This window comes from Rhinolophus sinicus, linkage group LG10 (genome assembly GCF_036562045.2).
Source record: "Rhinolophus sinicus isolate RSC01 linkage group LG10, ASM3656204v1, whole genome shotgun sequence".
NCBI lineage: Eukaryota > Metazoa > Chordata > Mammalia > Chiroptera > Rhinolophidae > Rhinolophus > Rhinolophus sinicus.
The window spans coordinates 37,366,893-37,389,894 of record NC_133759.1 but is presented as its reverse complement, the minus strand read 5'-3'; the positions used below and the strand labels follow the sequence as shown (position 1 = coordinate 37,389,894).

At 42.5% G+C, this 23,002-nt stretch overlaps 1 long non-coding RNA gene across 1 annotated transcript in view; it reads right to left on the bottom strand.

Moving 5' to 3' along the window:
• The window catches only part of LOC141567115 (uncharacterized), a 66,402-nt gene extending 43,798 nt beyond the window's left edge, over positions 1–22,604 (bottom strand). The window contains exon 1 of the long non-coding RNA XR_012489509.1: positions 22,413–22,604. This is a non-coding gene — a long non-coding RNA (uncharacterized LOC141567115). The remainder of the gene's footprint in view (positions 1–22,412) is intronic.
• Positions 22,605–23,002: the final 398 nt, after the last annotated feature.

Below are 23,002 nucleotides of genomic sequence, written 5' to 3'. Positions count from 1 at the left end.
CCAGCACCCAACACAAGCCTGGCACTCAGTAGGTACTCAAGGAGTGTTTGTTTACTGAATGAATGATGAAGTCTACCTGTCCCCCTCCCCTGCTAGTGATGACTTCCCTTGCCAAGCCCGCAGGGTCATCTGAACCCTGTTGCACCCTGGAACCCATTTTAGGCAGCTCTAGACTCCAGACCATATCTTGATCTATGCTTAGTGCATGGGAGGAACTCGATAAACACTGGCTATTACCATGAGCACAGTGTCTGATAAGCTCATTCACACTGAAGTCTTAATAGTCAATAGAAGATGAAAGGTCTCTTTTCTAGAAAGGTTCTAAGAGAACAAACCTCTGAGTGTGATATCTCCAGTGCTACCTGACATCTCAAGATGCTAGCCTGGCTCCAAGGTGTGGGAAGGAGGCAGGACAGGCATTCCAGCAGGGACCCAAGGTCCTGAGGTTAAGGTTTATGTCTCCAGAAAGACAGAGGAGGCAGAACGAGGACAGGACCTTGCCAGCTGGGCGAGCTATGAGGACATCATACCCCTGCGCTGAGGGGCCACTTACTGTCACCTGGAACAGTGATGGCAAGAGTGCCAATAGTGGAAATGCAGGCAGGGAAGCTTAGAACAGGGTCAGAATGAGCTGAGCCATGCAAACACTCTGCAGCAGGAAGCCATGCTTGGCCTAGAACCAGGCACCAAGTCTGAGGAATTCGCTAAGAGCTATAATAGGCTGAGCAACGTGTCTGCAATATGAAACAATTACAGATGCAGTGGTTAGGTGTTAGACTGGCATAGTCAGTATTGAACTCCTACGCATACTTCAAAATCCTGATAAGGATTTCTATTCCTAGCAGTATTGTAGATTCGATATTCTAAAACAAACAAACTAACTAACAAACATCTAGTTTAAAAAAAAAAATTGGATGCAATACACCAAACAATCTTTTCAAATGCAGAGCTGAACTTGTAGTAAAACAAGGACTCTCCAAATGTCAGAGGCGAAGAGGAGACAGGCCTCCAGCCTGGAAAGCCAGTGCTGCACCAGGGCAGCTCCTGGGCATTTGCTGGTATCAGCACACTGGAGTCTCAGGGTTTATCGGCCACAGAGGACACAAGGCCTTGGGCATATATATGACTGGATCTCTATTACACTCTTCTTCCATACATAGAAGTTGGGGCCTTTGAAGGGCTACATCATCAGTGAAAGGACGGACTAGAAAAAAAATCTGCCCACCATCAAAGGAGACAAGAAAACTCGATCATCTTCCATCTAAGGTTTGACTTTAAGTTCAGATCTACGTGGAGAAAAGGAAAATAAAATAATAAAGACTCCACTGACAATTCATAACCATAGCCTCTGCACTCTGCAGGTCTGGGTTCAAATTTACACTGCCAGCTCAGTCCCGGAAACCCTAAGTCAAAAAATGAAAGCGGCCCCAGGCCAGCAGTGTCCTGCAACACCTGGTAGAGGCAAAAGCAAAGTATCTCTGGAGGAGCACACTATCAACACAGGCCCCTTAGGTTCCCTACAGGCTTAGAGCAATCAAATAGCGCTCACCGTCCAAAAGGCATAAGACACACGAGGAACTGTAAGTGGAAATCTTCAGAAACAACCAATAGTAGAATCATACCCAGAAGGACTTGAGACACTGGAATAGGCACAGAATATGAAATAAGTTTAACATATCGAACAAAGTAAAACAGGGAACTGAAAACTCAAACAAGAAACAGACTATTAAAAATGACGAGGCCTGTTGGATGCATAGATAGATAGATAGATAGATAGATAGATAGATAGATAGATAGATAGATAGAACTTCTTAAAACAGAAACTCAAATCATTGAAATTGAAAGCCCAATGGAATTGGTTAAACAGTTGAATACAGAATCCATGTAAGACAGATCTAAAGAAATGACTTGTAGCGCAGCACAGAGATGAAGAGATTAAAATATCAGAGACACTAAGAGACATGGAGGATAGAAAGAGGAGGTCTAAATTATGTCTAATTGGAGATCTTGAAGATGAGCTTTAGGGACAGGCAATCTTTGAAAAATAATGGCTAAGAATTTTTCAAAATTGACAAAAGACATGAAGCATGAGATTTGGGTATCACAATCAAGTCCAGCAGGATAAATAAAAATGAAATCACATGTGGACACATCATAGTGAAATGGCAGTAAGATCTCTAAAAATGCCCAAGGGAAAAGAACAACAATCAGACTAATAACCAGCACATCAGCCAGAGGCTGCGGAATGACCTCTGCAGTATGCTGAGGGCAAAGAACTGTCTACCTGAACTCTAAACTCAGCCTAACTCTCACTCAAGAATAAGAGGGCAATACTGTCAATGGATAAATGGGTAAAAGAGATGTGGGATATATATACACAGGGGAATATTATTCAGCCTTAAAAAGGGAAGGAAATCCTGCCATGTGCAACAACATGGATGACACCAGAGGGCGTTACGCTAAGAGAAATAAGCCCTATACAGAAAGACACATACTGCATCATCTCACTTTTATGTGGAATCTAAAATAATCAAACTCATAGAAACAGAAAGTAAAATGGTGGTTACCAGGGGCTGGGAGGGAGGAAGAAATGGGGAAACGTTGGTCAAGGGGTACAAAGTTTCAACTACGCTAGGTAAGTTCTGTAGATTTAATGTACAACAATGTGACTACAGTTAACAATATTGGATTGTACACTTAAAATTTGCTGAGAGTAGACCTTAAATGTTATACACACACACACACACACACACACACACACACACACGCACACACGCACACGCACACACAGTAACTATGTGAGATGATGGCTATGTCCGATAGCTTGATGATGGTAAATACTTCAGTGTATACACACATCGAATCATCAAGTTGTACATCTTAAATATATACAATTTTTAATTGTGAATTATACGTCAGTAAAACTAGGGGAAAATAAGAATAAGAGGACAATAGCCTATCAGACAAAGAACTGAGTTTACTACTACATGCCTTCATTAAAGGACCAAAAGAAGGAAAATGGTTCCAGAAAGATCTTGTATACAAGTCGGAATTGAGAACAAAGGCAATAGTAAACATGTAGGCAATACTAAACAAGCATCAGTTCTATTAAATGATAATAATGGCTCAGATTGGGATAAAAAATAATATGGAACTAAATTAGTGGACAATGATAACAGCAAGTCATGGAAGATGGGAGGAGGGTGATTACCTTTAAACATTACAGGTACCTGTTAAAACTTTAAGAGTAATCACTAAAATGATAAGTTAAACTTTCTAAATCAATAGAGGAAGAAAATGGGATTTTTTAAAAATCTTAATCAAAGTAAAGCAATACATGAATAATCCCCGACCTTGAGGAGCTCAGAGTCTCCTCAAGGGGACTCTGAATGCAGAGGGCAAGCAACTAAGGACACTATTCTACTGACACTTTAAATGCATGATAAGGTCAAGTGTTGACAAGAATATGGGAAAAAGCATTGCGATAGTCACAGGTCACCTGAGTGTAAATTGGCGCAATTGCATCAAAGGGTCACTTGCCATAGGCTTCCCCTCTCACTGACCGGCCCTTAGAGCCATTTGCCCATGTGCACATGTGTGCAAAGGGGGCACAAACAGGCATGCTACTGCAGCATTGTGTGAAGAGCAAAGCCCCAGAAACAACCTGCATACTCACTGATGAAAGAATAGGCGAAAGTGCAGTTTAACATAACACAGAATATTTCTCCACAGTAAAAAAGGAAGACAAGGTAGGTCTACTATGTTCCAGCATCAAATATCTAATATCAAATACTCACCCTACACACATACACACACACATGCACACATCGCCATGCACATACCACACCTCCCAGGCAGAGCTCTTCCAGGCCCAGGACAGGCCCCTGGCACCTCATAGGTACACAGTAAATGTGAATGGAATGGAACTGAATCAAGCAAAGTATACAGAGAGGGGCCAGGAGACAGAGAAAGACTATGAGCCAGGAGGAGCCTGTAGCAGAAAGAGAGCAAGAGAGGGGAAGTCCCTCGCTGGCACTCTGGGGCTACTTCGTCCCTAAGCTAAGGGCAGAAGCAGAGGGGACACCTAGGGGCCCAAGCACGTCTGCTGCACAGGTGCTCACATCGCTCCCAGGCCCACACTCAGGGCACCTGTGCGTTCTCCACCAGACCCAGACTGACGGCGGGAAGCGAAGGCTGGAAAGGGCCCAGGCAAAAAGCCCCCAGCCTTGCCTCCTTCCCACACTATCAGCTCTTGCCTTCCTGTTTGACCAAACTTGTCAAGTGTGTTTTTGAAAGTCCCTATCTTTGGGAAGAGTTATGGGGGAGGGGGAAGTCCAAATCTCTCAGAGTGGGGCACAGTGACCACCAGCCCACAGCCCTGCACCACTGCCTTGAACTCCCAGAGAGGGGAAGGTCTGCAGTGCTTGGGCCCCAGGGCTCACCTCCTACCGGGCCTCTCTCCCACGGGAAGCCTGCAGGGTTATAGAAATCTTAGGTGCGTGTACGTGTGTGTACGTGTGTGTATGTACGTGTGTGCGTGTGTGTATGCACATGCCCATGTTCCAACTCGATGGCTACCTGACCACATGTAAAATTGTCTCCCACGATATTCTGGGCACCGTTTTGAACAGTGGAGATGAATCCACTCCTTTCCATGCCCTTGTCCTGATGACCTCTCAGGTCTCTTCACTCACCATTCTGCGCTCTATATGGAATATTAGCACATCCTACACACGACAGGCTGTTGCTCACGGCCAGGCCTTCACTCAGTGCCGCGCCTCCTGCCTGAGACTCCCTCCTCTCTTACCTGGTTAACGTTTATCTGTCTTTCAGATTTGGCTTAGGTTCACTGCCTCCAGGAAGGCTTCCCTGTCACCCCTCCATGCCTAGTTGGGCTAAGTGTCTCTCTTTGTGATTTCCATCATGATCAGGGCTTACGTCTATTGTGAAAATTATAGTATGACTAAAACCAACATTTACGTAGTGGTTCCTGTGTTCCAGGAGTGGTACTAAGTAGTTAACACATATTAACGTGTTTAATCTTCGTAATATCCCTATGACGTGGGATAGCTTCTAGCTGCCTTCCTGAGAGCCATTCTCCCGTGTGTGTTTTTTCCACCAGCTTAACTCTAATTCTGTTGGGAAAAGCAATGTGCTCAGCTTAATAATTATGTTTCATTCATAATCTTGCAATTAAATTCTGACCAATGGGATGTAGGTGAAAGTTGTTAGGGGGAAGGTAAGTGAAAACCTTTTAAAAGGTGGCTGATGTAGTTGGAAACCCCATGTTGCCCTTCCTCCTTCATCTTTCTTCCAGCCTGGAATGTTAACATGATGGCTTGAGCCACAGCAGCCATCTTGCAGCCATGAAACAATCTGGAAAAAGAAGGCCACACTCTAAAAAAATGGTGAAATAGAAAAACAGAAGGAAGTTCCACTTTTGATACGGCCAAGTAAACTCCTATTGGACCAAACTTCCCAGTGATAATAACTATTAACTCTGGATAAAAGTAAAAATACAACTATCTAAAGGCACTAGAGAGTGAACAAAAGCAGGCAGATTCTGGAGGGGAGTTGACATTTGAAAGAAGGCATGGGACACAGGCTCTTTCCCATTTTTATAGCTTTTAGCTTGAAGACAGTTCAAAGCCAGCTCGAGCAGACACTAAGCAGGGAGCATCGAGTGGGGTGGCGAAAACCCATAGTTTTTCCAGCTTAAAGAACCAACGGATAAAGCTCGGGGAAACCCTAGCTGCTAGAAAGTGAAAGGAGAGAACTGAAGACAAGGAGCCCTGAATTCTATGCATCAACGCTGTCAAACCTCTGGTGAGTGCCCACCCATGCCTTCCAGAGCAGGCTTGAAGCTGCCCAGCTAGGATAAAAGAACTCATTGCTGCCCCAGAAGCAGAGTTTGCAATTTGAGTCCAACCAAGTTCATTACCAGCTAAAACAAAAACCAACACTCTCCATAAGAATATAACAAAGTCCAGTGCCTCCACATTATTTCACTCACAATGTCCAGGAAACGATAAAAAAATATTATACAATGTACATGAAGAACAGGAAAAGGTGACCGGTTCAACAGAGAAAAGACAATGGCGACCCAGATGCTGGAATGAGCAGACAAATATTGTAAAGCAGTTATTACGCTTATGATCAACAATGTAAACAAAAGACAGCAGTCGTGAATGGAGATGGGCACAGATGTTTGTGCTGCTGCCTCTGGGCTGATGTCCCTGGAGATGGTGGGACACCTGTGCAGCATTGGGATTGAGAGGGGAGAGAAAGAGAGAGGAAAGGGGGAAAAGAAAGGGAAGGGACAGAAGAGAGGAGGGGCCAGGAGAAGAGAGAGAAAAGTACAGAACAGCAAGTCTATGGGTTCCAATGGCTGCAGAAGAGTGTCCTGGGAAAGGGCAGCTGGCCCTGCCTCCTGACCCCTGTGACCTGAGAGTCAACCTCTTCCGGCCGCCTCAGTCCTCATCCTGTTACCTCAGGAGCGTTGCTCACCCCAAGAACTCCAGCTTCCTCTAATACTGCTGCACCCAGGCAGGGCCATTGCAATACTCATCCAAGGTGCAGGGAGAGGAACAGGGAAACAAATGCAGGCTCTACTATGAAATAGGAGAATTATAGGCTAGGACTCATTCTGTACAACTGCAAAGCCTCTTCCCACCCCACTCCCAGCTTCCATCCATGTGATGGGCACCATCAAGCCTGAACCCATGTGGACTTGTACCTGTTGCTCCCAGAAAGGCTCCCTCTGGACAGCTGGGCACCAGCCAGCACTGCCCAGCCACACCTTTATCTTGAATTGCAGTGGGGCTGTGTTAGTGTTTAGCGTGCTCTTCAGAGGACTCTGGGTCTACTAGGAAAAACAAAGAAATTCAAAGTACGATTTCTGCAAGTCCGACACCAAAGTCATCGCCCTTTGTTCACTGGCAGCAGGAAACAGAACAAACACAAACATCAGCACCTAAGCCACATTTCCCCCTTACCCCAGGCACCTGCACAGCTGATTTCTGCCCTCATGATCGCTCTATGGGCTTGCAAGGACAGACAGTCTTCTCTCCCACTTTATATGGCTGAAAACTGAGGCCTTCAGAACTTAAGAGATTGGTTCCAGTTTGCACAGTGATGTACAACAACTAGCAGATGTAGGTCTACAATCCAGGAGTCCTGTGCCCCAGCCAGAGCTCTGTCCCACTAAGCAGAGAGGCAGGTGCCAACCACCATTCCACTCTTGGATTCTAAGAATTGGACTATTTTAGATGCCTCATATAAGTGGAATCATATAGTATTTGTCTTTCTGTGACTGGCTTATTTCACTTAGTAGAATGTCCTCAAGGTTCATCCCTGTTGTCACATATGATGGATTTCCTTCTTGTTTAAGGCTGAATAGTATTTCATCCCATTGTGTTATCCCACACCCCTACTATTGCTTGTGATACAGGCATGCTCATCTCCACTCAACTATGAGCTCTTGGAGGGTAAGGATTTTCTCTTCACTGCTGTCTCCAGCAGCCAGTGTAGAGCAGACAGAGAGTTAGGAAGTATGATGTAACAGCTTAAATCAGCCTTGGGAAGAGAGACTAAACTGCAGTGCAAGGCAGACATTCTCCAGTAGTCGCCCCTTCTCTCCCAACAAGCATGTGACCGCAGCCACCCCAGCATTGGAGACCACCAGCATAAACACAACACATGACATCTTTAGGCAAAGGAAATTGAAACCAACGAACTCAGTTGGCCACCTTTTTTTTTAAACATCCCTTTAAAAACAGGGGGGGCAAAGCAATTGGTTCAGAACCTGGGGAGCTGGAATGCATTTAGGGACTCTGAGGTTGTCCAGCCGGAACCTGCACATCCAGAGACCCCACCTCATTTCCCGGGCCCTGACAAGCTGATTGAGCCTGGACCGGAAGAGTAACTGGTGGGTGATTGCAGACTATCCAGTGTCAGCTCACTGTTCCGGGAGGAAGCTGTCAGGACCAGACCTCCCGGGAGTGCCTGGGGCCTCTGGTTCTTATTTTTCCCTCTGTAGGTGGGAGGATTTTGGGGGTGATGGCAGGGAGCCATCATATTTTCTCCCACCTAACCGAACACTCCCAATCAGATGTCATCAGCATAGGGTTTCCACATTCCCAAGTCCCAGAGACATCAGATGGGGAGAACAGGGGCACCGAATGCTGTTTTTCCCTAGGGTTCCTTTGAAAACAAAAGCTGTGTGCTTTTTTATTTTGATAAGAACACTTAACCTGAGATCTAGCCTCTTAACAAAATTCTAAATGCGCAATACAGTATTGTTGACTACAGGTACAATGTCATACAGCAGATCTCTAAAAATTGCTCATCTTGCTTAACTGAAACTTTATGCCCGTTGATTAGCAACTCCCCATACCCCTTTTCCCGCAGCCCCCGGCAACCACCATTCTACTCTTGGATTCTATGAATTGGACTATTTTAGATGCCTCATGTAAGTGGAATCATATAGTATTTATCTTTCTGTGACTGGCTTATTTCACTTAGTATAATATCCTCAAGGTTCATCCATGTTGTCATGTATTACAGAATTTCCTTCTTTTTTAAGGCTGAATAGTATTTCATTGTATGTGTGTACCACATTTTCTTTATCCATTTACCTGTGGATGGACATTTAGATTGTTTCCATGTCTGGGATATTGCAAATAGGGCTGCAGTGAACATGGAAGTGCTAATATCTCCTTGAGATCCTGACTTCATTTCTTTTGAATAAATAAGTTGGATTGCTGGTTCTATTTTTTTAAATGTTGAGAAACCTCTATACTGTTTTCCATAGTGGCTGCACCATTTTGCCTTTCCACCAACAGTTTGCAAGGGTTCCACTTTCTCCACATCCTTGCCAATACTTGTTATCTTTTGTTTGATGATAGCCATCCTGACAAATGTGAGGTGATACCTCATTGTGATTTTGATATGCATTTCCCTGATAATTAGTGATGTTGAGCATCTTTTTGTATACCTGTTGGCCATTCGTATGTCCTCTTCAGAGAAATGTTTATTCAAGTCCTGAACCCATTTTTTTAATCAGGTTACTAGTTTTGTTGCTATTGAGTTGTAAGAGTTCCTTATGTATTTTGGAGATTAAATCCCTTATCAAACATATAATTGGCAAATATTTTCTTCCATCCTGTAGGTTGCCTTTTTACTTTGTTGATTATTTCCTTTGCTGTGCAAAAGCTTTTTAGTTTTCTGTAACCCCACTTTTTTTATTGTTTTAGTTACCTTTACTTTTGGGGTCATATCCATGAAATCACTGCCAAGACCAATGTCATGAAGATTTTCCTTATGTTTTTTCTAAGATTTTTAGTTTCAAGTCTTATGTTTAAGTCTTTAATTCATTTTGAGTTGATTTTTGTGTATGTGTAAGATAAAGGTCAATTTCATTCTTTTGAATGTGGATATACAGTTTCCCAGCACCATTTGTTTAAGATACTATCCCTTCCCTACTGTGTATTCTTGGCACCTGGTCGAAGATCATTTGACTGTAAATGTGTGGATTTATTTCTGGGCTCTGTATTCCGCTGATCTATATGTCAGTACCACACTGTCCTGATTACTGTAGCTTTGTAATATATTTTTTAAATACCTCAACATAATAAAGGCTGTATGAAAAACTCATAGCTAACATACACTCAATGGTGAAAATTTTTCAGCTTTTCCTCTAAGATCAGGAACAAGGCAAGTATGCCCACTCTTATCACTTCTATTCAACATAGTACTGGAAACCCTTGCCAGAGCAATTAGTCAAGAAAAAGAAATAAAAGACATCTAAATAGGAAAGGAAGAAGTAAAAGTGTCCCTGTTTACAGATGGCATGGTCCTATATACAGAAAACCCTAAAGACTCCACCAAAAAAATGTTAGAACTAATAGTTGAACTCAGTAGAGTCATAGGATACAAAATCAACATATACTGACATTTCTATACATGAACAACAAACTATCTGAAAAGGAAATTAGGAAAACAATCTCATTTACAATAGCACCAAAAAGAATAAAATAGGAATAAACTTAGCTAGGAAATGAAAGACTAGAACATGGACAACTTGTTTCAATAAAATATTGATGAAAGAAATAAAAAAATACACAAACAAATGGAAAGACATCCCACATTCATGGATTGCAAGAATTAATATTGTTAAAATATCCATACTACCCAAATTTCTATAGATCCAATGCAATCCTTACAAAATTCCAACAGCATTTCTTAAATAGAAAAAAAGCAATTTGGCAATTCATATTTCAACCACAAAAGACTATAAATAGCCAAATCAGTCTTATGAAAGATCAAAACTAAAGACATCCACTTCCTGACTTCAAATATTTTTTCAACATTTTTCATAGTTGCATAGTATTCCAGTATATGGATGTATTGAAATTTATTTATTTATTCTCCTATTGTTGGACATTTATGATTATTCAAGTTCTTTTCATTTTTGCAACAAATGCTATACATACTTGTATATATATTTTACCACCTTAAGTATTTTTAGAAATGGAAGTCCTGAATTGATGGATAAAGGCAGTTTTCAGTTTAATAGATCTTGTCAAATTGTTTAAGGTCTCTTTGAGAAGAGAGCAAGTAAATCTTTAAACACATAAACGAAACTCTTCATTTGCTTAAATCTCTGTTAATCCCAAGGGTGACCCCTCATTCTTCATTCTTTCCCCTTTAGAAAATGCTTTTCTTTCCCAAAGAGACATTTTGTTCAGAGGCCCAGCCCTCACTTTCTTGTTAGGGGTATCCATCAGGTATGTAGGTTTCATGTATCTGAAACTGATGTAAGGGATACATTTTCAGGCCATGGAGTCTGATTCCTGTCCTGCTTTCCTCATTCCCTCTCAGGGGCTGATCACACATGCAGATGAACCATCAGGAATGTTGTCAGGAGTCCTGTGGCAGTTCACTCCTAAGCGAGGCATCATCACTATTAACTGGAGTCACCCAGTCTCACACAGGAGGCGGAGGCGCAAATATGTAGACTTTTGTGGGTGGCGGGGGTGGGGGTAATTGGATATTATCTATTAACATTTTAGAAGTTCACTTTTATGAATAATGAAAATTAACCATGGATCATGTACCACCCCTACACATATACCCAAATATATCATCCTGGAGCTTTGTCATCGGCAATGCAAGTCTTGGGATTAGTTCATTATTCTTGAATTTTGTCCACCCAGTGGAACAACCATCCAGATGGGGATATAAAACATTTCCAGCATCCCAGAAAGTTCTCTCGTGCTCTGTCCCAGTTAGCACTCCCTGTCCCAGTGGAGCTACCTACTACTTTTATTTCTATCACCATGGAGCAGTTTTTCTTGTTCTTTGACATTCATAGAAATCATACTGCATGGATGCTAATGTCTGGCTTCTTTGCTCAAGGTAACGTCTATGAGATTCATCCACGCTGTTGTGTGTATCAATAGCTCATTCTCTTTTTATTGATGTATGGTATTTCATTGTATGAATATATTATGATTCATTTATCCATCTTCTTTGTAGATGGATAGTTAGGGGTTTTTTGAATTTTGCACTATCATGAATGTTATGATATGAATGTTGTTATATGAGGTGTGATCAAAAACTATGGTGAATATTTAAATTTTTAAAAATGTATTACAGTAAAAGACACATTGCCATTAATCTCCCTCAAAACACTCCCCCTTGCTTCAAACATACTTATCATTCTTGCCACTTTCTGAAGCAGTTCTGGAAGTCCTCTTTCACGCGTGTCTTTAGTTGCACTGTCGTGGCTGCCTCGATGTCCTGAATCGATTCAAAACATTTACCTTTCATGGTCATTTTGACTTTGGGGAAGAGCCAGAAGTCACACAGTGCCAGATCCAGTGAATAAGGTGGATGAGGACACACCATAATGTTTTTATTTGACAGAAATTGCCGTACCAGAAGCGACGTGTGACATGGATGAAACCGTTTGCCCATTTCATGTTAACGCATTGTTCATGATCCATGATTTACGACACACTTTAAAACACACCTCTCTTAACTGTAGCTCACACCCCACTGACTGCACTGAACAAGTTGAAACTTGTCACACACTGTTACTAAGGTTCGATGTGCCACTTCCAGTATTGAAGATCCCTGCCTTTCCATTGGATGGCCCTCAGCAGTTGCATTCACCATATGTTTTGATCACACCTTGTACTTGTCTTTAACTTGCGTATGTAACTTGGAGTAAAATTGTTGGCCATACATATGCGTATGTTTAGCTGTTGCAGATAATGCTAAATAGTTTTCCAAAGTGGTTGAACCAATTAATACTCCTACCGAGCAGTATAGGAGGTGTCCATTCACTCCACAACCTTGTCAATACTTGGAATTATCAAGTTGTTGTTTGTGTCTCTTTGTCTGCCATGGCAGACTTGCTCGTTTTATAATTGGATTGTCTATCTTTTGTTATTGATTTAAAGGAGTTCTTTATCTATTCCAGATACAAATCCTTTATTATATAATATATGTATTGTGAATATCTTCTCCCAATCAAAGTCTTGTTTATTTGCTTTTTAAATGCTGGTTTGTTTGTGGGGTTTTTTTTGACAAATGTGCTTTTTTGTGCATTTTAAAAAACTTTTATTAAATTTATTGCGGCGACATTAGTTAGTAAAATTATATAGGTTTCAAGTGTACTTTTTTTTTTTAAAGCCAGGCTCAGATTGTTGAAGCAACGTGCCTGAGGTCGATAGTAGAGCAGGATTTGAGACCAGATCGCAATAACGCTGGAATCAGGGCTTTTTTTTTTCTTTTAAATAAGGTATTTATTTATTTACTTTTATTTTTTTATTGGGGAACAGTGTGTTTCTCCAGGGCCCATCAGCTCCAAGTCATTGTCCTTCAATCTAGTTGTGGAAAGCGCAGCTCAGCTCCAAGTCCAGTTGCCGTTTTCAGTCTTTAGTTGTAGGGGGTGCGGCCCACCATCCCATGTGGGAATTGAACCGGCAACCTTGTTGTTGAGAGCTGCGCTCTAACCAACTGAGCCATCCTGCCGCCCCTCCGGAAGCTCAGTGGCAGCTTGTTGTCTTCAGTCTAGTTGTGGAGGGCGTAGTTCACTGGCCCATGTGGGAATCGAACCAGCAACTCTGTTGTTCAGAGCTCACGCTCTAACCCACTGAGTCATCCGGCCGCCTATGAATTTTCTAATCCATAAACATGAAACATCTCTCCATTTATTAATATTTAGCTCTTCTTTAAGTTTTCTCAACACTGTTATATAGTTTTCAGTGTAGAGGTCTTATACATCTTTAACTGTACTTATTCTATATATTTAATTTTTGATGCAATTATAAACAGTATCACTTTCTAAATTTCATTTTCCAATTTCTGGTTACTAGCTATAGAAATACAAATGATTTTTGTATATTGCCTTTTACCCAGCAGTCTTACTAAATGTGCTTATTAATTATATTAATGGTTATTAATAGTTTATATATTCGTTTGGGTTTTCCAATATGCAATCATTTCATCTGCAAACAAAGATCTGTCTACTTCTTGCTTTCCAATCCTTATGTCTTCTTGCACTGGCGAGGCCTCTCAGTACAATGGCGACAGAAATGGTGATAGCGGACATCCTTGTCTTGCTTCCAACCTCAAAAGGAAAGTTTCCAACATCTCAAAGGGGTTTTTTTATATTAGCTATGGGTATCTTTGTAGATAACCTTTATCAGATTGAGGAAATTTCTTTCCATTTTTAGTTTGGGCTTTTATCATAAATAGATGCTGAATTTTATCAAATACTTTTCCTACATCTACTGAGCACAAGTAATCCCACAATTCACATCACAGTGAATGCTCTGGAGGGTGCTTAACATGAAAGATGTGGGGGATTGTTATTACCCCTTGGGAATGTCTATGTAGAAACAGAAACACTATATGATGAGATTGGTGGAGTGTCAGAGAAGGTCTTTTACTGAAATAACTTAGCTTGCCAGAGATTGAGAGGAAGTGTCCTTTTTCCAATCAAAAAATTTCAGGTATTATTATCTTGGTGTCAGTTTTTATTTACCCATTTTGTGTTAATGTTGGTGCTACCTAGGCATTAAATCCAGAGTTGTACTTCTTGGTCTCCCTGCCCTTGGTGAAAAAAGCTGCTGGCTTCTCTGGGAACCCAGATCTCCCCCCATCGCCAGCCTCCCCAGCGTCAGATGGTTCAACTGTGCCTGGAAAAGAATCAGAAAAGGACCTCCTCTTCCTCTCCCTTTCCTCCAAGCAGGTCCCCAGGACCTCCAGGTGCCACCTCAGCTTTCAGAATGGATCCTTCAGGCCCCATTCACCTACTCTCTCGCCTCCCTCCCACTGACAATCGGATACAGAAGATGGACATCACTTATGGGGGGGGGAAGGGAGGCAAGACTGGGGTGGAGAGTTTTGCTGAGTAATGTGGAAGTCCAGGAAAGCCCACCATACAAGGTGCCCCTCCCAGCCCAGACCTAGGAAGCTGAACCCTTTCTTCTCTGGGATCACACCATACTTTAGGAAACTTCAAACAACTTCATGAGCAGGGCTCGAGAATTACCTGCTGAAACTAATAAACATACTAACACCTTCAGATGCTGCAATCTAGGCACAAATTATCACAGGACCAACCAAAGAGGGTCAGCAGAAGTTGGAGGACAAGACCTCCTGCCCAGACCAGATCAGAGTTCTTTTCTGGGCTTGGCTAGTTCAAGGCCACCACCAGTTCCTAGTGAGGAAGGTCTGAATGTGGACATAAAATCACTTTGAGCCATTGGGAATTAATCCCATAGCGGACTGCGGTATGTTCAGCAACTGTGCCATTTGTGGTCTTTGTAAAGTCTCAACCTAAAGAGCTTCTCCCTCTAGACACTGCTAAGTACTATGCCTGGATGAGGTGGCTCCTACCTGCGTGTCACAGGAAAGAGGGTGATGTCCAAACTGCACCAAACCGGATGAGCAGCTCCTCTTGGAGCAGACAGTCTTGCTAGATGTGTTTTATATTTCCACCTTCAAAGCGTTGGGCTGGACATTTTCCTCCGTTACCACCATCCCTTCTCTCAGATCCCAACCCCAGGCTCACATGCGGTCAAGGGCCCACCTGGTTGCTGCCCCACCCCTCCACCTCAACACTGGAAAATAGCCCATCCTTCAAATGTCCCTCTCTCCACAAAGCTTCTCTGATAACCTCAGTGGGGCACCAACCCACTCCTTGAATTCAGAGACCATGCCATTCTCTTCCCACACCACATATTGTCCTGCAACTGTCCTCTCCGTTTGTTTTATCCTTTATTCCCTCAACTGGCCGGAGTGCTCCTTGAGAGCAGGGATCGTTTTTACTGTTTCAGGGAGCACTTTCTGCTTCTTGAACATTTCTGGGGACATTATGGGAAGAATGATGGAGTAAGCGATGCCTCCTGGATCCCTCCTGGCCCCCTCATCATGCCTGGGACGCCCTTCGGGCCAGCACCGTGGATACCCACTATCATTGGGCAGCAGGGTCCTTTGACTGTCAGACCCATCAATCAAGCAGTGGGAAGCAGTTAGTCCAACAACTTTGTCCTGGGAGCAAACTCCAAGAGTCGCTGTTTGGATAAGACTTTGCCTAGGTGTGGCAACTTCGAGGAGCTGGGCCAGAGGCTTCAGGAAACCCCACAGGGTGTGCGGTGTAAACATCGCATTTGGCACAAAGCTGCAGGAATCCAGCCGGCAAGGCAGCCTGCCTGCCTGCTCACTGGCCGCGCTCCCCTAAGTCCAGAACATTTGCAAAGCTTTGGCACAAGGCTGCTCCCATCCTTGCCGGCATGGGTTTATGGATATTAAACTGAGCTGATGTGAATCACCATGCAAACACGCTTCACTAGAAGTGCTGCGTGCAAGAACACTGCTCCTTTTATCGTCTCCTCCACCTCTGTTGGAAATGTTCGCCCACAGATGATGCGGAGATTAGTGGGGCGTCAGGCTGCTGTGTGTTTTTAGGCAGCCTGTCAGCTCCCATCAGCTACGGCTAGGGCCACAGAGGAGGCTGGGATGCACCTCAGTACTCTTGCCTGGAGCCCATGGGCAGACTCTGGGACAGGAGAGTGGCTTGGGAGTAGGAGAAGAGATTCCCTAGTCAAACACTTTCTCAAACATCCAGGCTGTAGTCATTGGCCCATAATAATATAGCAGCCAGCACCTCTAGCGTACCTTCTCCCCGGCTGGCAACAGCATCAGTATAAGTCCAAACCCCCTGCTCTGGGACAGCCACTCTCACCCTCCCTGCCCTGTAAGGTTGTCACATAAAATACAGTTCCTTAGAAAGGGGAAAAGTGGGCTAGAGAGCCCCTGCCCTCCAGGACGTCTCAGTGCATGCAGGAAGGTATCAGATCTAGATATGGACCTCCTGAGAACGCCCGTGGTAGGGGAGCCCAGAGGTCCCCTCTGTTGGGAGGTCAGAAAGTGCTAGAACTGAGATCTGGACCACAGCTAGGCTTTAAACAAACTGAGACTAGGGATGGCATTCCAGGTGGCAGGAAAGGTCTGAGCAAATGTGGGGAGGTGGGAAAGCACAACATCAAGGAGCAGGTGCTTTTGCATTCTCTGCTTATCCATTCTTGGCATTGCCTTGTCCTGAAGCTGCCTCAAGAAGTGGCTGCCATCATCCCAGGCAGCACATCCAAACCCGATCATGACCAGAAACAGAAGAGATCTTCTCTACCTGTGTCAGGAGCTGCCTCACGGTCACCTAGAGCTCCTCAACCCGTGCTGGGAAAGGAAGCCAGTTTGAAGGAGGAGACACCGGCAGGGGGAAGGACCAGGGCTGTGACAACAGTGACAATCCGGTCCACTGCTGCCATGCCTTAGCTAATGCCTTCAGTGTTCACAGGGACCACCATCGGAAGACGGGGGCATCCACCTCCTCCCCAACTAGTGGGAACCACACCACCTTGGTCTGCAAAAAGGAGGGGTGGGAGCATGAAATTCCATGATGCAAAATTCTTTCCTTTGGGTTAAATGCAATGTGAATTAGCTAGATCTTTTTGTTATGGTAATTTTGAAGGGGTTAGGGGGGAAATGAGGGGCCAGTATATTTACAAAGAATGGCAAAGTCTTCAAGCTATCCAAGGTAGAACTTGGGTTAAGTTTCAAAAGAAAAATCATGTTTTTAATTACTTTCCAGTTAATTAACTTTCAATCAGATATCCCCAGGTATATATGCTACCCGAAGCAGATGAGTCATGTTAACCTCTTGGTTTCTAGAACCCCATCATGCTCAGGTGTGTGCCTCAGAGAGCTCAGAACCAGTACTAGAATCTCAGAAACAGAAAGAATCTCAGGGGTCACTCAATCTAAGGGTCATCACCTTGTCAGCATAAAGGGCCCTTCTTATTATTCCTCCCAACATCCGGGATGGCATCAGTACTAATTAGCACTGGTGACTATGATGGGCTAAACCCTCGGACCATGCAGAGTTGGTACTATTTCAGCCAAATGCCAAACTGCCTTCGATAACCTGGTACTCCTCATTTGGGTTAAACATTGGCTTTCTGATCAGCTTCTCAAAAATGCAAAAAAAAACAGTTTCCCACCACATTTATTTTCATTCAACTCAAAAGCATCTTGGGCCTGGCCTAACCAACCTCAGGGACTGCCCAGCACCTGTAGGGCAATTTAAGACTGTGAATGGCAGCTCTGACCCACATGTGGCCATGTGTCCTACAAGAGGAAGTTGTCCCTGTGGCCTTCAGTCCTGGGACCGGGCTGGGGCAAGCCCAGGCTTCCCCAGAGCTGTCTCACTCGCCATCAGTTTGGTACCTTTGATGCCTATGACTGTTAAATGTCCCTTTCCATCTGATTTCCTATCCAGGGCACTGGGAAAGGCCAGGTTGGGGGGCTCTGGGACTGTCATCCAGACCGACATCTCTGAGCCCAAGGGAACAGGATGCGGAGAACAAAAGTCAGCAACTACTGGGGGGACCTGAGGGCAGCAAGGAGCATTCCTTTCGTTCCAGGAGTGACCAGGTCTAGGATGGCTCAGAGACACCTGGTCTGTCCCCAGGGAAGGTCCATCTGAAGCTAAGGAGGCATTGGGGGGGAGGGAGGCCTCGGGAAAGGAAGGGTCCATCCATGTGGAGGCAAGTGCCTTCTCAGCCTTTCCTAGGGCCCATTTCCCACCCTGGGGTGGTATGGGACCCCTGCCCTCAGATGCTTTGCCAAGTTCCCCCCTGGACTTTCTTTACATGTTCTAGGAAGGTTTACTGTATGTACCTTGGTCTTTGCTAGAAGCCAGGAAATTCTGTTTCATAATGTATCAAATACAGGAATGAATGAAGCGGTTATTATCCACAGCAAAGTAGATGCATTATTATCTCTGTGTGACAGAGAGGAAACTGAGGCACAGAGCAGTCTGGTAACTTTCCAAGTCATACTACTAATGGGGAACTTGAACCCAGGTGGCACAACTATAGAGCACATGGCCATTTTTCTGTTGCCTTGTGTAGTTTCTATTTGACATGGAAATTAAAAAAGCATCCTTTCAGGGAGTTGTGAACATCAGATGAGTAGCAGAGAAATTCATGCAACATCGAGACATGTTCAATGAGAGCGACCTCTTCACCTCACTATTATTGCTATTATTTTCCCCTTCCAACTAAGGCTCAGACCCAGGTCTCCAACCCTGACGTAAGTGCCCACCCCACCTCTCCTGCCTGCTGCTTCCTCCATTCATTCAACTCAAGGCAGCCCCAGCCAAGACCAAAAGGGCAATTCATTACCTGCCTGCTTTCCTCATTCCTGGTCTTCAAATTTCTCCATTCCTCCGGGACTCACTCCCTCTTCCCGAGGTCAAAGGCCCGTACCTCTCAAGGAGATGCAGGATTCCTACTCCTTCTAATATAGTGCCTGAGCACAGCTTAGTGTGAGACATTTCCACGGGGGCACATCAGTCTGTGGACAGAATAAAGGGGTGCAGTTCTACACGAGAGATCCCAGGAGCAGCACAGGACAGAGGCGGTGGAGGAGTTTTCTGGAATCCCCAGACCAGCCCAGCTCCTGAGAGTGTTGATGCCCACAGCCAACACCCCAAATCCCAGCAGTCCATGAGTCTGGGAAGGCATATGGTCTCAGACTTTTTGGTAAAGATTGGTCAGTTTAACATGACAGAGCTGTCCCCTATCACCTCTGCTCTTCAACATAGTGTTGGAAGTCCTCGCCAGAGCAATCAGGCAAGAGAAAGAAATAAAACGCATCCAAATTGGGAATGAAGAAGTTAAACTGTCACTCTTTGTAGATGACATGATGCTATATATAGAAAACCCTAAAGACTCCACCAAAAAGCTATTAGAAACAATCAACGAATACAGTAAAGTTGCTGGCTACAAAAGCAACGTACAAAAGTCCATTGCATTCCTATATACTAACAATGAAATCTCAGAAAAAGAAATAAAAAATTAAAAAAACAATTCCTTTTGCAATTGCAGCAAAAAGAATAAAATACCTAGGAATATACTTAACCAAGGATGTGAAAGACCTATACGCTGAAAACTATTAAGACATTTTTTAAAGAAGTAGAAGAAGACACAAAGAAATGGAAAGACATTCTGTGCACATGGATTGGAAGAATCAACATAGTTAAAATGGCCATATTACCCAAAGCAATACAAAGATTTAATGCAATCCCCATGAAAATCCCAATGGCATTTTTTAAAGAAATAGAACAAAAAATCATAAGATTTTTTTGGAATCACAAAAGACCCTGAATGGTCAAAGAAATCTTAAGAAAAAAGAACAATGCTGGCGGTATCACACTCCCTGACTTTAGCTTGTACTACAGGGCTACAATAATCAAAACAGCATGGTACTGGCAGAAAAACAGACACACAGATCAATGGAATAGAATTGAGGACCCAGAAGTAAAACACATAAATATGGACAGATAATCTTTGACAAAGAAGCAAGAAACATACAACAGAAAAAAGACAGACTCCTCAATAAATGGTGCTGGGAGAATTGGATAGCCACGTGCAAAAGAATGAAACTGGACTGCTATCTGTCACCATGTACCAAAATTAATTCAAAATGGATCAAAGACTTAAGCATAAGACCTGACACAATAAACTGCATAGAAGAAAACATAGGTACTAAACTTATGGACCTTGGGTTCAAAGAACATTTTATGAATTTGACTCCAAAGACAAGGGAAGTAAAAGCTAAAATAGATGAATGGGACTATATCAAACTTAAAAGCTTCTGCACAGCAAAAGAAACCATCGACAAAATAAAGAGGCCACCAACTGAATGGGAGAAGATTTTTGCAAACAGTGCCTCTGATAAGGGGTTAATATCCCAAACATACAGGAACTCATGCAACTCAACAAACAAACAAAAAAACCAACCCAATTGAAAAATGGGCAGAGACCTGAAGAGACGTTTCTCCAAAGAGGACATACAAATGGCAAATAGACATATGAAAAAATGCTCAACATCACTAATAATCAGAGAAATGCAAATAAAAACCACAATGAGATATCACCTCACCCCAGTTAGAATGGCCATCATTAACAAGACAAATAGTAACAAGTGTTGGAGAGGCTGTGGAGAAAAAGGAACCCTCATACACTGTTGGTGGGAATGCAGATTGGTGCAGCCATTATGAAAGGCAGTGTGGAGGTTCCTCAAAAAATTAAGAATAGAATTACCATATGACCCAGCAATCCCTCTCCTGGGTATCTACCCAAAAAATCTGAAAATATTTATGCATAAAGACACGTGTGCATAAAGACTCCAATGTTCATTGCAGCTTTGTTTACGGTGGCCAAGACATGGAAACAACCAAAATGTCCTTCGATAGATGAACAGATAAAGAATTTGTGGTATATATACATAATGGAATACTATTCGGCGGTAAGAAAAGATGAAAGAGGACCATTTGTGCCAACATGGATGGACCTTGAGATTATAATGCTAAGGGAAATAAGTCAGACAGAAAAAGCAGAGAACCATGTGATTTCACTGATATGTGGTATATAAACCAAAAACAACAAAAGAACAAGACAAACAAATGAGAAACAAAAACTCATAGACACAGACAATAGTTTAGTAGTTACCAGAGGGTAAGTGGGGAGGGGGTGGTAGATGAGGGTAAGGGGGGTCAAATATATGGTGATAGAAGGAGAACTGACTCTGGGTGGTGAACAAACAATGGGATTTATAGATGCTGTAATACAGAATTGTACACCTGAAATCTATGTAACTTTACTAACAATTGTCACCCCAATAAACTTTAATTAAAAAAAAAAAAGATTGGCCAGTTTGGGATTAAAATAAAAAAACACCTCATTTTGTTTTAAAAGGTAATTTAAATATATATATATATATATATATATATATATATATATATATATATATATATCCCCATAATCACCCTTTAATATTTTCATGTAAATTCTCCAGATTTGTTCTATGATAAAAAGTAAACCTCAAGAAATTAAAACTAGAACTACCATATGATCCAGCAATTCCACTTCTGGGTATATACCCAAAGGAAATCAAATCACTGTCTCGAAAGGATATCTGCACCCCATGTTCATTCAGGTATTGTTAACACTAGTCAAGACATGGAAACAACTGAAATGTGCACCAACAGATGAATGGATAAAAAAAAAAATGTGATATATACACATAATGGAATATTACTTGACCATCAAAAAGAAGGAAATCCTGCCATTTGAAACAACATGGATGGACCTTGAGGACATTATGCTAAGTAAATTAAGTCAGACAGAGAAAGACAAATACTGTATTACCTCATTTATATGTGGAATCTAAAAAAAATGAACTCATGGAAACAGAGAACAGATTGTTGGTTGCCAGAGGTAGGGTTTGGGGGTGGGTGAAAGGGTTGAAGGTGGTCAAAAGGTACAAACTTCCAGTTTCAAGATAAATAAGTCCTGGGGATGTAATATACAGCATGGGGACTATAATTAATAACACTGAACTTTTTATTTGAAAGTTCCTGAGAGTAGATCTTAAAAGCTCTCATCACACACACAAAAAAGTTTGCAATTATGTGAGGTGAAGGATGTTAACTAAACTTATTGAGGCGATCGTATCATGATATATACATATATCAAATCATTATGTTGTATACCTTAAATTAATACAATGTTTTGTGTTAATTATATCTCAATAAAACTGTGGGGAGTAGATATCATTTGTTTTAGAAATTGGAATAATATTGTAGCTACAGTTTTGTATCCAATTTTTTTTTTCACTAAACTTTACATTGCCTGAAATTTTTCATGTTACCTAAAAATTTCTAGTCTTCTTTGCTGTGGCAGACACAGCAGACGGTCTCCTCAATAGTTATTTGGTCTGATGAGCCCCTACTCCCTTAACTTCCTTATTAAAGAGGCAAAAATTCTTACCTTCCCACAGTCCTTTGCAGCCAGGGATGGCCATGTGACACAGTTCTCGCCAATAGATTAAAGCACAACTCACTAGGTGAGTCTTCTGGTAGAGTTTATAAAAAGGAAGAGACTCCTTCATGCCTTTCTTGCCCTTTCTTCTTTCTTCCTTTCTGGGATGCTAGAGTAATACTGGAGGAGCAGTAACCCTCCTGTGACCTAAGGATGAAAACAGAAAACTAGGTGAAATTTTGGTTCTTAATATCCTTGGGCTGCACCATCCTGGAATTGCCTACTTATGGACTTCTTGTTATTGGGTAACAAATAAACCCATCTGTTAAAGCCACAGTAGTCACATTTTCAGCTCTCTGCCGATGAATGCATAGCCTTCTATCACACGGAGGTATTGAAATGTAATATTTAAATTCCCTACAGATGTACTGCTAATATAAATAACAATGCAATGACTATCCCTCAGCACATCTTTATGTGTTTTTCCAATTATTTACTTTGGCTTTATTCCTAGAAAAGGAATTATTGGTCCAAAGGGCAGGTAGTTTGGGGGATTTTTTGTTTATTTGTTTTGTTTCATTTTTTCACCTCTTGGTACA